General features: G+C 41.6%; 1 long non-coding RNA gene across 1 annotated transcript; it reads left to right on the forward strand.

Annotated features, from left to right (window-relative positions):
* The first annotated feature begins 8269 nt into the window (after positions 1–8269).
* Positions 8270–10215, forward strand: LOC119289692. The gene is made up of 4 exons (XR_005141583.1): positions 8270–8395; positions 8758–9067; positions 9200–9373; positions 9851–10215. It is a non-coding gene; the product is annotated as an uncharacterized LOC119289692 (long non-coding RNA).
* Positions 10216–19393: the final 9178 nt, after the last annotated feature.

Below are 19393 nucleotides of genomic sequence, written 5' to 3' on the forward strand. Positions count from 1 at the left end.
AGGAGGGCCGCAATATTCTTGCTTTCCATGCTGGATTCTACTCCCTTTTGTTTCCTTTTCTTGTATATATACTTTTTCTTTTGAACCGAGTTCATCTTTGCCCGCTATGCTGGTGTCATGGCAACTCCACGGTATATATAGTTGCGCAGTGCTGGTTGTAACAGCAAATTAAATATGCATTCGTTTCTTCATTTAATTCCTACTTAAATTATGCATTGATTTGTTCGGTTACTAATGCACTACTACTATGTAATTAAACAATGTATACTATGTTATTTAGTTTTTACTAAATAGTGGTAAAAAATGAAATTGCATGGGTATATAGCGTCAAACTAGTAGGTCATAACGTACGGCGTCCAATATGCACTGATTTTCTTCTCAGTATGTAATGATTTTTTGGGATAGATAAAGATTGTTTTGAATCTTTTGTGCTGGATAATTTGTTCTGAACTTTTGATAAGTTATGCATACTAATATGGGATTCAATTAATTTTGAAAGTAAAATTTTGACTACCCTCTAGCCACAACATCTACATGCTAACTTATTGGTACACCAACTAATTAAGTACTGTTGCAAATGCTATGGAAGAACGCATACCTTAACTAAGTACTCCCACCCTGCGTTCCTAAATACAAGTCTTTGTAGAGATTTCAGTATGGACCACATACTAATGTATATAGATGCATTTTTGGAGTATAGAATTATCTCATTTTGCTACGTATGTAGTCCATATTGGAATCTCTACAGACCTATATTTAGGAACGGAGGGAGTAGGAATTATGCATAAGAAGATCAACACTCGTGATGTGCAAGCTATTCAGATTGTGGAGGTTATAAAGGCTCATGTGCCCCATAGTGGTTCCACCTAGGAATTACATCAAACATATGCAAAATGTGGAGCACTAATAAAACTTAAAGAGCATCAGTGTGGTTTGTTGACAACTTGCTAATTTTCTAACCACTAATTGACACTTCATGCACCTTACAGATATCTGTTTAATATGCCTAAACTTCACAAACTTGAAGTCCATACATCTGAAGTTATAGGCTAGATCGATATACTCTAAAAGAACTCTTCCAAGTGATATATAGTTAACAATATATATGCAAAAGCATTATAAAACACCACTGGAGATAAATAAATTGGTGGAATAATGTGAAACTAATGTTTTGCTCTTTATTCATGGTAAAACTCACTATACCATATTTATTCTTAGATAATGTAAACTAAATGATACATTTCGTAACAAAATATAGTTTTAGTGTAGCACCAGAAATATATTTGTAATGGTGAAAATGATAGTTCCATGAAAAAACTGTACAATAATATAAATGACCTTAGTTGTTAATGTTGCTAGTTATACAAGTAATTTCATTGGTGTCCATATAATTTATCGGATAATGTATCAACAAAGACAACATACATACAGTACTTAGTGGCTAGCTGAGTTAAGATGCGGTAATTTAAGAAGTTCATTACAAGTAGACAGATAAGTAGACTTTTAAAGCACCTTTGGGCCCACAAAATGTTTGTCGCGGCCCTGCCTTGTAGGCATCAGAGCTCACAAAATTAACTATTTTTTGGCCTATGTATCATGATACACAAATCAAGAGACACACACTAGTCATACATGTCGAATAAGTAGCGATTCTTGATCAAATAGAGAGACACCTGGTGGTATAGAGATGAGGCACGATGGATAAACGGACAGAAAAACTTCAACTGAATGTGGGTGACTTATCTATATAAGATCAGTATATTTGCATATAGATGCGGTAAATACCCGAAGATAATAGACCACTTCCTCATTTTTGACGTACAAGTTTTCTACAAGGGGTCTTACACGCCGCCCCATGTGACCTTATGAAAATAATGAAGGCCAAGCCCGTGAGACCTTACCACCCTTTCCACTCTTCCTGGTTGACCCGGGCCGCAACTACATCTCCTTCCATCACTCTAAATCCTCCCTCCATGCGCCGCCGCCCAAGCTCTTCGTTGGTTCCACCATCGTCGACACTGCGTTGTTGCTAACTCTGGATCGGTCGATGAGCACCTCCAAAAGATCAAGATGGCAGATCTTGAAATTGATTAAGAAACCACATACACCTATCTATTGACGGAAACATTGCTTCTCATTGAAAGAATATTCTTTCTTTATAAGATGCGTAAGTGTCAAACCTGAGGTTTGATCACTAGTGGGTTGAGGGTGCAACAACCCTCCTAACCATCAACCCGTAGGTTGGTTCTCGAGGTACTAGGTGCCCAATGTTATTGGCCTGACCGCGTTGGCGGTCCGGATTCTCGACGACATGGGATCGATAGAAATGATAGGCATCCATATGCGCTTCTCGACAACATGTGTTGCGAGGGAAGGGTTCTAATTGTGTGACTAGGTCCAACAAGACTATACGTCTGTGCTATTGTGCGATGATGGAATAACAAATGATGGAAACACATGGCAACATAGCCTGTGCAAAATTCACCACATTCACCAAGGCAGATAACGAGATGGTTGAGGTGCTTAAATGTATGTGTCATTTCTGGTGCCTTCAGCTTCTGAGAGTAACAAACATCATCATCATAATATTGATTCCCATTTTTATGATTCTATCATATACATAGTTGCGCATCATCCATGTAATTTTAATGTGGGTCGTACATACCTCATGAACTGTTGACAGCATAAGCGTTTCAAGGTTTGGTGCAACGGATGGCAAAATGTTGCCTGCATATTGGAGCATGTCCTGCATGTGTGCGGCGTGCATGTCCAACTCCTCCATCTCCAATGAGTCTCCGAGTGTGAATCTCGACAACCGCCGTCCTTCGTAGCTAAAGGTGGAGAGCTTCAAAGCATGACTTTCGATCACCACCAGCTCTCTGCACATTCTCACCCACACTGTTTTGAGCTTCCGTAGAACATAGGGTATCTTCAGGGAGGTTATCATGTCACAGTTTGAGAGATCCAGCCACTCTAGAGAGAAGCAGCAAGGAAGAAAAAAACATAATTCATCCCCAGTGACACCGACCTTGCAAAATCGCAGTCTCGATAAGCTCCAAGAGCAAGCAAGCACCCTTGGGCGATCTGCGAGTGTGGTATGGAATCCACATGAGCTGAGGTAAAGAGACTTAACAACTAAGGTCGATCTGCTGTTGGCCACATCACCATTTAACAGAAGCGAGTAGGGAAAGTTGTATTCAGATGCATAGCAATCGGGCAGCAACACGGTGAGGTTGACGATTCCGGGCTTCACAAAGGCTTGGAGCCAGCCATCCAGAAGGCTAGTGTCGATGTCTTTCTTGCCATAGGTGGAAAGGTGAAGCTTGAGCGTCTTCACTCCAATGCCTGAGTGGTTCTCAAGCACCTCCTGTGCTTTCCTGAAAACATACTTGCCTCTATCTCCACCCCGAAAAAATGGTTGTCTGCCCACGGCCAAAGTTTCCGGATTCAATACCAGCTTGGGGAAGCACAGAAATGTAGAAATCTCTGAGACACACATGCTGTGCGAGTTGCATCTCGCATTGTCAGCAATGAATATATGTGCTGCAAGATATCCTGCACAAGATGTACAAGCAACAAAAGGTTACCATATATATTTGCTAATTAGTGAAATTAGATACCAATAAAAGTTCAAGGATGTAGGTTAGATAGATATCAATAAAAGTCCAAATATGTAGGTTGTGATGTTTTAGGCCCTCCAATAAAATTTGTGCAACAAATAATACTCCCTCCCCGTGCACGTCTAGCCTTATCCTAACTCCTAAGTCAAACTATCTTATGACACCAAACTGATGTACTATATGAAAACATATTTAATGATACATATTGTTATTATAAATCTTCGTCAATTGCAGCGAGGTCATCATCATCTCCGATGTTGAGGTGCAAGGCGGCGACGACGACAAATAGGACGAGAAGGAGTTTGACGCCGAGGAGTGGTGGCGCATCTTCCTGACAAACTGACAAGGATGACGACGGCACCAGCCCGGGCCCAGTGGGCGGTGGCATGTCGAGGCAAGATTGGCTCAACCTCTACCATGGCAAGATTTAAGTTTAGTTTAGGTTTAAGTTTAAATTTATGCATAAATTTCATTTGTCAAGACTAGGTTGAAGCTATGTTGAAACAAGGTTGAACTTATGTTTAAATTTATGCAAATTTCGGTTGAAACTATGTTGAAACTAGGTTGAATTTATGCAAATCTATTTTTACTCCGTTATATATAGGGGGTCGGCTAGGTCGGGTGAAATCTTAGTGAAGTAAAAATACTCCACTAAGGGTTTACTCCGCCGGATCCTCCGCTATTTTTAGGGATCGGTTAGAAATGCCCTACTATCTTAAGCTTGAGTTGGTTTATACTTTAGTGAAGTGTATTGACTTCTACGACACCAAACTGATGTACTATATGAAAACATATTTAATGATACCTATTAGTATTATAAATCTTCGTCTTTTTTATAAATTTGACCAAACATAAGATTGCAAACCTAAAAGTGATATATTTTTAGGAAGGAAGGAGTAACTAATTTACCACAAATGAAACACATCGGGCTGTTGGCGACAGTTCAGTAATAATTGGATGCGATATAGTATACCTCTGGAAGCTCAATGTGTGATATCAATCTGCTGGAACTGGAAGAGCCTTCGGAAATAACGGTAGCTTGGTGAGTTTGATCGCTGCAGGGTGAGCCGTTTGTTCCGTCTACTGCAAAAAACAAGGCAATGATCAAAATGTCATAACATCAAGGAAGAAGCAGGCATCATATTTAGATCGATCGCCCTGTTGAATCTGCTTAACTTCCTAATTGGAATGAATCCCGCTCTAGTTACCAGATAAAAATAGATTAGTGCCACACAGAATGAACCTTCCTTCAGTCACTACGAGAAGAGCTATCGGTGTCTAAACGAATAGAAAAACACAATCAGCACCTGAAACTGAAAGTGGTCTAAATTTGTGCTTCCCACTACATGGTATATCTCATTCGGTTCGGGAATCCTTTAGCATGATGATTGAATAAGGAAATTAGAATAACGCCAGGATTAATAAATTCTTTTATGAACCTGAACTGGAACGACATGTCCCTCATTAAATCTTTATCTTTATCTTTACCTAATAATAAAAAAATTGGGTTTCTGTCGTCCGTCGTCGCTAGCGACTTTTGCATAAAAGTCCCTCGGTTTGTAAGAAATTAACCCGCAGTCCCTGTTTTTAGTTGGCCTCTATATAACGTTTCAGTTTTACAAAAAAGCCCCTGTAAACCCCAGGCCCGAACCGGACCGCACCGCCGCCCGCAGCTCCATCTTGCCCCCGCTCACCTCTCACCGGCAAGCCGCCTCGCCGGCGACCCCATATCTCCGCCACGCCTCGCCGCCGGCGACCTTCCCCGTTGGACCTCCGGCCGCTCCGCCGCCTCGCCCCTCTCCCTTCTCCTCCTTCTTCTAGATCTCCTCTCAACTCTCTCCCTCTTGCTCGCTGAATGGCCATGGCGCCGCCGACCTTCAATCTTGCCGGATCCGGCCGCCTCCACGCCAAATCCGCCGGAAATGGATCCACCCCTGCCAGATACGCCCGGATCCGACCAGGTCCCGCCATCTCCGCCACCGGAGCGCCGCCCCGCTCGACCTGCAGTGCCGCCGCTGCATGTCCCTGCCAGCATATGTACGAGGACGACGCTCGTCTCGCACGCGCGCAGCACTCGCATGGGCCGCCGCCCCAGCCGGCGCGGCATCAAGCCAAGGCCCAGCCCAAGCCGCATCTTCTGCTTCAGTGATGATTAGGTTTGTTTTGAGGTTGTGCGTGTACACTGTCAACAATATTTTCAGAAACAAAGTAATCGTGTACATCCTTGTATGGGGGAAAGGTGGGCTGTATAAGCACGGACATTAATCGAGTTCACTTTTTGTGCTATGTAAGCATGGACATTAGGCAGTCAATTTAGCCAGATATAAATTTCGTAAAAACATTGCATTTACAGAAGGAATATAGAAGGTCACATATCATTTTAGTTGTGATTATTCAAATGGCTGACACAAGGTTCAGTACAAATAACATTATAATGTTCCAAATACTATGACATGACTAAAGCTCAAATTTCTAAAGTGGTTGTCGTGTTTGCCGTCACAGCGCAGATGTTTTCACATTTCCTGGATTTATTGGTAAGTATGGATGTTGACTGATCCGCTTTTGTAAGTCATGTTTGCCTGCAGGGTGATGATGTCTATGCATCTAGGGAACCATGGAGATTTTAACATGTGATATTTCCTCAAGCAAACCAAGTTCTTTTGCAATTTGCTGCTCAAGTTGTGGCTCTCATGCAGGTATGTCGTTGTGGTCCTTTCCACTGTATTTATTTGACGTATATGCTTCCTGACAATACTTAGGTTTTGTACTACATGGTAAATTTCTAATATGCTAGAACGTACTATGGTAATTGTTAGTTTCATTAGTATTTCTTGGCAAATAACCATCGTTCTTTCTTGGTCTGCTGAAAATAATTGTCATCAATTTTTCTTTACATTGCCTATAAAGAAAGTGATGTTTTTAAGAGATATTTCTGTAACATGAGCAATGGTGCTTGCTTCTTATATCCCATATATTGTTGAATTATGTGCTTGTGAGGCAAAACGGTCATGCCGGTCATGCACAAGTGGTGAACGACTGGAAGGGGCGGCACCACGACGGTCAAGGTGGTTCATACCCAGCCGGGGAGGACGACGCACTGCGATGGGCACGGTAAGATGTTGCAGCAGCGAACAAGGAGGCGGAGATGCACAAAGGAGAGGAGGAAAAGCGCGCTCTGGTACTAATCCAAGCCCGCCGGCAACTCCCCCATATGGTACGAGTTTGTTACCCCCTGCCGCGGGGAAAGAATATTTGGATGATACAAGGGCTTATATTTTTCTGTTTGTACGTGCTCTTATTGGGATGATACGTGATGATGAATATTGGGTGTAACAAACTGAATCCTAGAATTATTGGATGCATATATTCCTTCATACTTTAGTGGTGAATAGATAGAATTCACAAATGTTTTCATGGATAGTTGGATTCGATTTTTCATATTCCTCCCTACACAGGCTGGGCGGTTTGAGTACATGGAAACATAATTATATCCTACAAACCCTTATTTGGTTTGCTTTCATCTTTATGTTGTTGAGTAAAGAATCAGGAAATCATATAAGGCACCTTGTATCATCTATGTTTCCCCATAGTGTATTTGGTTTGTTTGCTTTGGCTATTGTTGCTGCCATCTCAAGCGCGACTGAAAATTGCCAACATCAGCATCTTAGTCAAAACAGTTTAGTTATTATACTATACAGATGAAGCTTAGTGTTTCGTATGCAGGATCAAGATACTCCAGTTTCTGCATAAGTTCTCCTTGGTACCAATTTGCATGTGTGCAGGGTCGGAGCCTTTGGTCTGTTTGCAACTAGAATTTCAGACACTGGTACAGAGTACGTGTTGGGAATATATACTGAAGGTATGGAACATGTTTCTATTATTTCCTGATGGAATTTGAAAATTGTTCTTAAAAAGAAACATTATATTGGTGGTTCCTTATTTTTTTTCTGTACAATTTATTAAACTTTAGCAATTCACGAAGCTTGCATACATATAGAAACCCAATGTAGATATTTGTTGTTGGTGATGATGAGAAATCATGTATTTGCATTCAGTGAGAAGAGCCTATAGCAAGTAGCTCCATGCGTCCTATTCGTATTGTAGCTGGTATAAATTGAATGTAGGATGTAGGATCAATTGTAGAAACTCTAAATATTTGTTCAGTCCACATAACTGGATTAGTTAGTTGCCAATATATCGCTCGATTTTAAGCTGGAGATTTTCCCCCAAATTTTGTAGAATAATATTTTCTACTGAACAGGAAGAGTTCAGAGCAGGTAGTGGAATAAAGGTGATGAACATAGCTAGCCTAACTTTTTTTTATTTGTTTGCTCTAGCCAAAAAGTTGGCTCAGCTTCTCCAATGTTATTTTGCCTGAGTCAATATCAGTACATGATACTTGTTTGTTCCAGCCAAAAAGTTGGTTAAACATTCGATGTGTTTGTTGGGCATCTCTGCCTAAAACAGAAGTTCAATTCTAAGTTCAAAGTTATCAGCATGTAGTATTGTAAGCTGATGGTTACCAGGAGAACATAACATTGATATTTTCTGACATTGATCATAGCTTTGTGCAGTCCGAATTTTAGTTCAGACTTCAAAGTGCGACGGAAATAAAAATAGTTGTACTAGCTGCTTTTAATGGATGCAGATGCTGAGTCCCGGGCTTCCCCGAACTTGGCTCTCCAGGCTGCAATCGACGGAGGCCGGCCTTGCTTATCTCCCCTCATGGCCGATCAAGGAGGCGAACAGTGTCAATCTGTCATCGACACCTCAGGGTATGGCCGCCACATCTGGTAAAAATTTCACAACAGTACTATGATTGATTGAATGACAAGAATGCTTCTATTTCGTCAGTTTAATTTAGTCTTTGGGCTATTCGTGGAGAACACACACTCCATGGTCCAGACTTGTGACTGTACTTAAGTAGAAGATGGAATTATTCTATGATCTCTTCATGGTTGATCACCGGGTTGCAAGTGAAATTTGTGTATGGACTGTGGAGCGTCAGTATCATAGTCATGAGTCGTCAGGCTTCAGTCATGTGTACTTGGTTGGACATATATGAAGCGTAAGGGACTAGCTCATTCACACTTGAGATTCAGTAATGTTCTTACAATCATTTATTTATGATCTGCAGGTCTAAAAAACAAGCATCGGGTCCTTCTCCTCCATGAATCAGATGTCAACAAGGCAACACGAATCTGCATGAGGCTGAACATAAAAGAAAGAAAATGGAGACAACTCGACGAGTTTAGGAACAACATGTCATCGACGATGAGCACTTTTCCAGTCAGGGAAAGGATTTTTTATGCCACGCTAGGACTTTTCGTGCTATGGATTGAAATAGTCCAGTGTCCAGTATTATGGGATTCACTCAATTCAATGCTGCTTCATACTTCAGAGTTCAGACATTTATATGTGCACAACATGTGCCTTCTAATTACGAGGTAAAAACTTCAAATTGTTTTTTCGTCTACACATATGCGGTGATGATGCTGGATGCTTCGTATCATCACAAAGAAGCCGGCCAAGTTCCTTAGTTCCTTGTGACTTCAAACGGACTGAATTTTGCATTGTAGGCGTCTATTGTTTCTGAATTTTGGGGTGGCAGCAACAAGGGCGAGGAGCATGATCGTGACACAGAGATGGGCAAGTGCAGGGAATGCAGGCAGCGAAAAGTTGTTGCGTTGCGGTTACCAACTACAGGGCCAAATATGTCGGCAGCCATCCGCGCATTAACTAATTTATGGCAGGTGAGGATGATATATTTTTCTTTTATTATCAGTAGTCATATTTTTCATATTCAAATCCAAATGTAAATGTTCTATTGCCTTGTACCATACGGAACTATTGACTGTGCTTGATCTAGCCAGCTGGTATTTTTTTATAGTTGTTTCTCATGAATGAAGGTAATTATGATAAGCAACGGCATCAGGGCAAGAAACAATTTTAAGAGAACTGAAATATGCTAAAAATAGTGAGGGTGAAAGTTTGTTCCATTAAGTACTAATCTAATGATATATATGTACATCAAAGGTTGCCTGCCAGGAGCATTGCCTCCATTCCATTGGTTTGCTGTGCGTTGAGCATTTATTTGCAAGATGCGATATAATCCAAGGCACCTACCTGATAAAGAGAGAAATCATGTATATAATCTTTGTATAGCAGTATACATGTGCATATGTTTTAGAGTGTATAACATGGCCATTGATAATTTTGTTATTAAATAGTGCTTTTGCTGGAGATGGAAATTCATAGAGATGACGCCCTATTGATAGAGGCGAGTGGACTGGAGGTGTGCGTTGCACTGAGGGCAAATCAAAGGCTGAAAGTTTGTCAAATTTCCTGTGCTTGGGTATGGCTGGTTTGTAAGCAAATGAGGATACTCTGCCTTTTTACAGTGGTATATTGTTTAGTGAGGGGAAGGTACTCTCTTTTTCTAGACGGAAGATCATCTGCTTTGTGGCAAGGGGATATATCGTGTTACTTCTCCCCCATTTTGGTATGTCTAAATTCAGTAACAAGATTATACTCCTTGTTAATTTTCCACGGCGTAACTTCGTAACTACGCGTTTCTCGTGTCGAGGCCAATATGCTTAATGAGTCGGTTAGTTTTAAGTAAGCATAAAAAACATTGATGTGCAATCTTTTATTGGTAATGCAGTGAACAAATAAATACTTGAATGTGAACCACTCTATTTTGTGCATCAGATATGGCAAGGCTCTCCTTGTGTTGTTTTCCTCCGTTTCTTGTTTTGTTTGGAAAATGACATATTATTAGCTCCAAGTTATTGTCTGGAGAAGCTAAGACTAGGACATGAAGAGAAAGTAACAAAGCAAAGAAATAGTGGCAAATAAACGAAATGAGACATTTGAATGATATGTTGTTTTCTGAAAATCATCATTAACTCATTATTAATGTAGTGGTAATACGTTGTTGCGCGTTGGAGAAGACACTGAGTGCCTGTTTGCTCCGGCTCATGTGTCTAAAAATGTTTGCAATTTTGAAAAAAAAGTTCATAAAATGAAAAAGTCCACGATTTTGAATAAAATCCCGTGTATTAAAAATCATTGATGAAATTGACCAAAATGTTTGCTAATTTAAAAAAATTCATGCATTTTAAAAAACATCATAAAATTTTAAAAACAGTTCATGAATTACAAAAGAGTTTATTGATTCATAAAATGTATGTGAATTTCAAAATAAATCCACCAATTTCGAAAAACAATGTTCATCTATTCTAGAATTGTTCTCCGATTAAAAAGAAAATGCTTTAAAACAGTTCAAATATAGAAAAATGTCACAATTTTTTAAAGAATATTTGTAAAGAGTAAAAAATGTTCACAAAATTGCAAAAATCTTCATAAATGATCGAAGGTATGTTGTTAAACAGTAATGCTTCTGAGTCTTCGTGAATATACCCGCGTGAATTTTGAAGAATTAACTATTGGGGTGGATCGGAATATTATAGTATTTTTTTAAAAAAAGTTCCTTGAAATTTAGAATAATTCTTTGAATTACCATTTTTTTGACAACCATGATACTTTTTTGAAAATGTGACCATTGCTTCAATTTGTGAATATATTTATAAAAAGTAAAAATTTCTTGCATTTGTGATCAAATTTCAAAATCATGCGATGAGATGTGAACAAAATGTGGTCGTCGCCGTTGAAGCTTATGATTATTTTTTCTCCCATTGCAACACACGGGCCCTTTTGCTAGTAATACTAAAAAGAGAATAGTTTTGCCTACGCTAGAGAAACAAAAGGGAAAAGGAAAAGTCTGCCTGTACTAGTGATGTTTGCCGATCAATCAACAAATATGATGGAAAAACCCATATATCAGTAGCAATTATTTGATGCCACCAAGAAAAAAAGCCGGGACGTACTTGCGTTTGCGTTTGGTCGCTGCCGCCGACCGTGCCGTGGCTCCGGCGGCTGCCAAGAGCACGGGAAGCTCTTCTGGATCTCCATGCCACGCCGGCCAACTGGCCAAGAGCCTATCTAGGTGAGTAACGGGGCCAGATGTGTGGATCAATGGGTTATTTAGTTTGTTGCATTCCTAACTAACGAACTGAGATCTTTTAGTCCTAGGGTTACCACTTACCAGGCAAGAGGCATTTGCGGCGAGGCTCCCCTTCCATGCGGAGTGCTGGATCTGGAAGCAGCTTTTCGGATCTGATAGTTTTGCTTATTTTGCGGCTGCCGCGGATTAAATTTCCTGGAAACAAAATTATAGAGAGATGGCAGCGTGTTATTAATTGGAAACAATAATCCTATACACAATCTTAAGGCCAGTTTATTTCGACGGATTAAAAAATAAACTGCCACTCCCGAGTTTTAAAAATAAGCCACCCGCTAAACAATAAACTGCCACTCCCCAGTTTTTGCGGGCATTGAGGATGGGAGCGGGGCGCCAGCCGCGTCGCTGAGAGGGTGGAGGGGCTGGGGCGTCACCGCTTGGGTTGAGAAACAGGGGCAGCGGTGGCGCTGTGCTGGGGAGGAGGGGAAGGATAGCGAGGACGGGCGAAGACATAGTTGGCGGCGGCAGCTGTGGCGAATCTGGTAGAGCCCCTCTCTCTCCCCAAGCCCGCCCCTCTTACCCTCTCCCTCAAGCGGCAAGACCCCAGGGGGATGGAGGCCTGACAACGTGGACGTTGGTTCGATGGCGTGGCGGGACAGCGGTGGCCGGAGGACACCCGTCCTCTTCCGAGGTAGCAGAAGGCAACTGAAAGATGAGCGGATCAAGCACACGGGGTCGCCTGAGGCGGCTCGGTGCACCTCCAAGTGCGTCAGTAGCTGCGTCCTCGGTGGAGCTGGCGCTCCCGGCATCATCAGGCCCTTCAACATCAGAAGGTAATTAGACCACGGGATGAGTCGTCAATGGATGATTATGTCCAGCCATTCATTATCCCCAAGCTTGTTCTAGCCCATCAACTACTGTATTTGACTGACGACATATAATTGCACACATCCAGACTCATGATGGTGTTCAAGGATATCTCTGCTTCACATTATCACTTGCAATATGGATTGTTCTTCAAAGTGGCAAATGCCGCATCATTGCTTACGATTCTACCGGTTGTAGGAGAGCAGTATTCTTCCATCTCCAATCATTCTGAATTCTTGAGCAGTTAAGATTTTGTAGCATGTAATACAATCATTCTGAATTATTTAGCATTCAGTCTCATCATGGGGTACATGTGTATTTAAAAAACAAGAGCAGCAAATGATTTTGTTATTGCTAAAAAAGATTCAGGAGCGAAGTTGGACTACATTAAACTTTAGATATTTGCTTAAGTAAACAATTGCAGCGAAGCCCTTGCAGCCAATCTCTTCACTTCTGAAAATGATGCCTGAGATTTACTTGGTTCAAGCCACCGTTCCTGATGACGATGCAAGTGGTCTGAAGAAGGCTTCAGCATATTCATTAATGCATTGGCTAATGTGTTTATAAATTAGACTTCAGCCGTCCACGCGAGTTGCTCGACGCCTTGGCTGAACTTCTTCTTGAACAATTGGGTGACCAACCTCTCAAGGCCACTAATTTTGGCTGGTTTGTCCTCTTCAAGCCCGTTGACTAATTAATTTGGTTGAATGTCTGTAGAATGCATAGCGGATAAGAAACCTCAACAATTCTCCTTTGTTCACATTGTATCTACAATTTACTACTATATCTGTAGTGCTACTGAAATTTGAATTTTGTAACCAAAAGAAATGTGTGTGAGCGATTCATGGTTATTATAGGGAGTGCCTATAATATGTGGCTCTAGAGGTGTTGAAGCGGCGAACTGAGCTGAGGCCAGCATAAAGAGTGACAGAGTTATCCTCTACTTTTATTTGTTCTTATTGTCTCCACAAAATGACTTGTGTATGTTTTCATGGATCAGAGACAGTGTGCGCTACCACGAGCACAAGGACATCTGGGCGCGGCACTTAGAGAGCTCGTCGAGAGGCTCGGTACGATGGAAGGTGTCCTTCTGGCTACCTGCGCTGTTGCCAACAGTGCCATGGGATTAGTGGCGCACCTGGTCAAGGAGATGGGTGTACGAATTCTTGGGCAACCTCAGCTTCGATCAGCATGTCAAGATAGGATACGTGCTACTCAAAGGTACATGTGTTAATCACATCTTCATACAAGGTCATAAGAAATTAAATAGCCTGCTGGCTGGATTGGAGATGGTTTTTCAACTCTACGTATTTTAATTTTTGCTGGTTCTCATGGAGCAAAAAGGCTTTCAATGGATATTGCCACCTAACTAAGTAACGTACTTCTTCACTGACTTTCAGAGTGACATAAATTCAGAGTCCTTCCATTGAAATCTAGAGCATCAGGTGCATGTTTGTTCAGCTACTAGAAGGAGAGCTGTCTTTTGTCTTAAAAATGGTGTCCAGCAGTTAGAGCTAATAACTAGTCTTCTAAGCATCCATATTATCAGTTTATCACATACTATCCCTTATGCATGGTACGAAATTCAATATAAATTTTGTAGTTTATCTTGTGAATGTTACCCTAATATTCGACATTATATTTTTTTTCCACTTTTTGTTCCTTTGCAGGTCTGAAATGAGAAGAAATAATCAGTTAGTTTTTCTCTGAAGTTTCCCAATGTAAATCCTTTGTTTTTTAGAAAGAATCAAAGCATGCCAGCTGATGAAGGTAACTGTACCCAACCTAGGCCTGCCTTTTGCACTTCTCCTTTGTCAGCAAAATTTTATTTGAATGGTTCGATGTAGCAAAGAGAGCTGCAGTGCCATGGTTGATGATAGTATGCATTTGTGTTCAAGTGCTTAGTGCGCCAACATTGATTATTACCTCTGTTGCATAAAAAGTATTGTATTATGCTCTGGACATGGTGTTACATGATTGATTAAACTATGTCTGTTAATATAAAAATATATAATAGCCAAGTCCAGTAGCCACCATCAGCTACTTTGATACAAAATGAGGTAGGTGCAAAGTTGATTAGGTAGAGACAACATCTTTAAACATGAAACCTCGAGCACCATCTGCATTTTCGTCGATATATTTTTGGTTATAAGATAAATGGAGAATGGTGATATGATTATGTCAAAAATTAATATTTGTATTGTTAATCTATTTGTATCAAAGAATGTTATAAATCATATGCGCGCATGTGGAAATAAGATAATTGTACGTGGTGTGGATGATGGCGCAGCACGGAGTGTTGTGTGCCAGAGAAGCATGTATCTTGCCAGTCATTATTCTTTTTAATATTGATGCACTCGACCATAAATCAGAAATTTGCTATAGTCGGAGAAGATATGAAAGGGAGGAAGTGAGCCAAATAGGAGATGCATGTTGGGGAGGGAGGACACTGCTAGAGGAAGTGTTCATCCCAGGCTCGCAACTGATGCCAAAATTTTCATAATTGGTCATCTCAGGGGAGGATAGAGAAATACTTTCATAATCTGGTACTTGCTTGTCCAGCATGTATATGTATTTTTCTTACAAAAAAGCATGTCCATGTATAATATTTTATATAGTAAAATGTATTTCCAAACGAACCATTTACTTGACTTGATGCTCACTAATATTAAAAACTACAAATATACCCTTTCTTATACTCTTGTGCTAATTTCTATGTTCTACTTTTCTGTAGATTACAGAGGATGCTTAGTTGTCCGAATTTCTCTACAAATAAACACAATTTTCCTGTTTGCTTTGGCCTGAGAACATGGTCTAGACCATCTCATCTATTGTATATGTACGAAAAATTGGTTCCTTTTTCACTCTATATGGTACTGTAATAAACTTATATTTATCAAATGGTTCTATGGTAGATTACACGAGCTGTTGACTCAAAATGTTGCTCTTGATACATACTCCCTCTGTTCCTAAATATAAGTATTTTTAGAGATTCCAATATAGACTACATACGGGTGACTGTATTGAAATCTCACCCGTATGTAGTCCATATTGAAATCTCTGAAAAGACTTATATTTGGGAACGGAGGAAGCTATAATGCTAGGTTGTGGGAGAGTGTATCCAACAGGATCCACCCGACTATGGCCAATTGGTGCTCGCACAACACCAGGGAATGATTTTTAGAGACTTGCGTAATGGTTAGAGATGCATAACTACATGCCTTTCTACTTTGGGCTCGGGCTTGAACCTCTCATTGTGTAAACCGATGTGTGACTGTGGGATCGTTATATCGTGTCTCCTCGTACTGCAGTATGCTACATAGAATAGTTAGAAATTAGGCTATACTATATACAGGATTGTATTAGCATTTTATACCACATTACAACTTTCTTCTCCTATGATCCAGAATCTAAGTTAATTCTTGTTCCGGCCTTCTGATTTATTCACACCATGTTTCAAGAGATAGTGTACAACTCTATAGATGGCAGAGCAAGCTGATCATGAGTGGGGGTGGAGCTGGAGATGTACCGTAGTAGGTCGTCACCGCACTCCAATTCTGCAAACTGACAGTTTCCACGAAGAGTGAGACGGTGCGGGGCACCGGTTATTGATTCTCTTCAGGATTTGCCCCAATAAAGTTTGGCCGATTCTCTTCAGGATTTCTCCCAATAAATTTTGGCCTCGTGGCAACTCACGGGCACATATCTCGACAATATTTTTAAAAGAAAAAAAGAGGCGAAAAATGCATGATATATATCATTTTCGGATATATATCATGTTGTATATCATGGCAGCAAAAGCACATTGTGCTGGTCTCAGCTATGATAGTGTGCATTCCTTGGCACCAGGAATTGGCCTGGGGTGCCAAGGAGAGGAGGAGGGCGCCGTGGAGGGAAGAAGAGACAATCATGAAAGGAGGTGCGGGCTGAATGATGTGGCGTTGTGGGGAGGCGGCAGTGAGATGCCGTGGAGGGGAGAGAAGGCAGCAACGACGATGTGGCGAAGAGAGCAGGCCAGGGTCATGAGATGTGAGTGTGAGCATTGTGCCATGGGGTGAGAATCCGAGAGTGGACTGCTTTTTTAAGATGGGAAAAAACATAGCGGTTGTTTTCTTTTCTTAGGGAAAAGCGATTGTTTGCTACGAGGAAAATTAATGTCACATCCTTTTTATATAGCAAAAAATATCACATACTCTAGCAAGTCATTTCTGAAGCATAATTACCAACAAGTGATTTACAGGCGAGTCTATTATAGTTTACTAAAATTGGGATGCGAGTCACTATACTAAAAAACACGATGCCACTTACTCCGACATAAAACAGTCACCTGTTTGAAGCGAGCAGATGGCCAATGAATATATTTTTGAGGGAAAATGAATATATATTATATATGGGCTTATCTAATATGTGTTTATATATATTCACTTTTATAGAATATAGATAAAAACTGATGGCTTTGGATGATGCTTTCAGAATATCGATTGAAAAAGCTTTATGATGGATGGACTGAAAATTGATCGAGTCTTATACAATTGGAAGAGATGCATACAAATAATTGTTCTTCTTTATATATTTTTTGCACATGATAATACAAAAAAAATGTATTTTTATATGCTTATTTTTGCAGAGTATGAGAGTGATGGAGATGTATTATGCCGATGTTCAAGAAGAATCCATCGATAAGGGTGTTGACACGATGTTGTGTAAGGGACCAAAAATTCATCGAGTTATATACAGCAATACATGTATACGTATGCAATCAGAACGAACAACTAAAAAGCCCGTGACAACGCACGGGCATTCTACTAGTATACATAAGAAACCGCTTGGATTTTCTAAAGGAATCATCGTTTATATCGGGGAACTAGACTAGAACCTATATTGGCAGAGCACCTATGGCTGGCAGAAGACATGCAAGAACACACTCATGCCTTCTCATGGAAAAGACGGGGAAGTTCGAGCAAAATAAAGTACCCGGCTGAGCGAGGGTCGCCATGCCGCATGCAGCGAGACGGATCGCTCCCACCGTGGCCGTTCGTCCCGCGATCTTAACAGAGTAGAATCCAACCGCAGCGAAGCCGGCGACGGTGGCGCCCGCAATCACGGCCGGGTGGAAAGAGGAGCTCACGCTGGCGAGCAGGGGAACGGCAGCGCCGGCCACATAAGCTACCGCCGCCACACCCGCCTCCATCTCCGGCATCCAGTCACCCCTGATCTGCATTGGCCTTGGTCGTTGACGCAACAGAGTATTCGGTCGTGGCGGTTGCCAAGGTCCCAACCAGCCCCCCAAGCCTACGCTCTGTCATGGCTGCCCCCTATTCCACCCATGAACCAGTGGGATTGCCGCCGACAAACAACCTCGATGCCGACGTCGAGGAGGAATTTGCCTCTGATCTGAGCACACCGCTGGCAAACAACCTACCGAGTAGGGAAACAAGGGTGCGCCTGAGGCCGTCGTCTTCTGCTCTTCGCCACTGCCAGGTTGACCACCCCGTCGCAGCCGTCAGCCCCGCTTCGTATGATTTAGCTAAAGAATTTTTTTAAGTGTCGTGTGGTTGCAACATTGAACTACTGGATCCTCCTTGTGCAGCAGTGTTGCATGTACAGAGTTAAATTGGGGGCAGCATTTTTTGGATTTTTTTTTATAATTTCTCTGTATGAGTTTGATTAGTAATTTAACAATCACGTAGTATGCCTATACGTTTGATCTAATTGGAAATTTCTTGCTGCTTGGACCGCTATGGTTGTCTGAATCGGGACTCACAAGGCGAGAGTTGCAGTGCCGACCGTCAGCACGCCACTAAGGAAGTAGCCGACCGCCGAGGCGCAACCACTTGGATTCATCCATGGTGGATCGGTCGATCTACTATCTGAGTTGTTGTCTGTGAAGTTGTTGTGGAGTGACGATGCAGAGGGAGGAGGGTATTTATATCTGAGCCCTCCACACTGTCAAATGTTTTTTTAGACAGCGCCCGACTTTATATTAAATTGATAAAGCCAACTAAAGTTAAAGTTTAGGGACTCAATCTCCGGCATCCAATCACCCTGCATTGGCCGTGTTTCCCTGCCGTGTTAACTTGCTAAATAGCCATATAAGGGCTCAGGCGTCACACACCTCCCCGGCAGGCAAAAAACAAAGCAGATGATCATCTATCCGAGCCCGAGGCAGCGCAGGATTTGTCAAGTTCACGTGAGGAAGTCTTCGATCAAGTTTTGGATGGCGACCTTTGGAATCAGGGACGAAGCCGGCGTGTGAAGACAATGATATTTTTTTCGAGAGTACGTCAGTGGCGTATCATACTTTTATAGAAGACAGAAAAGACATATACAAGAACTGATGAAGGATGCAAACAACGTTGCAAGTTTAGAACCCACCACACACCAACGCCTAACACACCAAGCCTACTCTCTCACAAAACATTCTAATCCTCCTACTCCAACACCCGCTCTCTTCCATACAGAGAGCTCATTGGTAATGTTGGCCTTGAGCTCTTGTGCCGTCTTGATTTGAAGTGAATCGTCATGTGTGTCGGCCTCCTCACATTGATTTGAAGTAAGTCAAGGCATCCTTCCTAGACCTCTCGAGCATACACACATTATATGAGGATGTGCTCAACAGTGTCTTCATCTTGCAGGCATGTGTAGCAAACAAATGTATGATCTTGCAATCCATGCCTTGCGCGTCGATCTGATGTCCATAGCCGGTGTTGTGTGGCCAACCACGCGAAGATCTTACACTTGAGCGGTGCCCAGCTCCTCCATATGCAAGCGTCGAACGGTGCTCGTTCCATCCCCATACACAGCCTCCGGTAAGCCGATTTGGCCGTGTAGACTCCTGAGGCATCACTTGGCCAATTAAATACATCAGCCGTGCTCTCATCCC

Source organism: Triticum dicoccoides, chromosome 4A, assembly GCF_002162155.2.
Source record: "Triticum dicoccoides isolate Atlit2015 ecotype Zavitan chromosome 4A, WEW_v2.0, whole genome shotgun sequence".
NCBI classification, from domain to species: Eukaryota; Viridiplantae; Streptophyta; class Magnoliopsida; order Poales; family Poaceae; genus Triticum; species Triticum dicoccoides.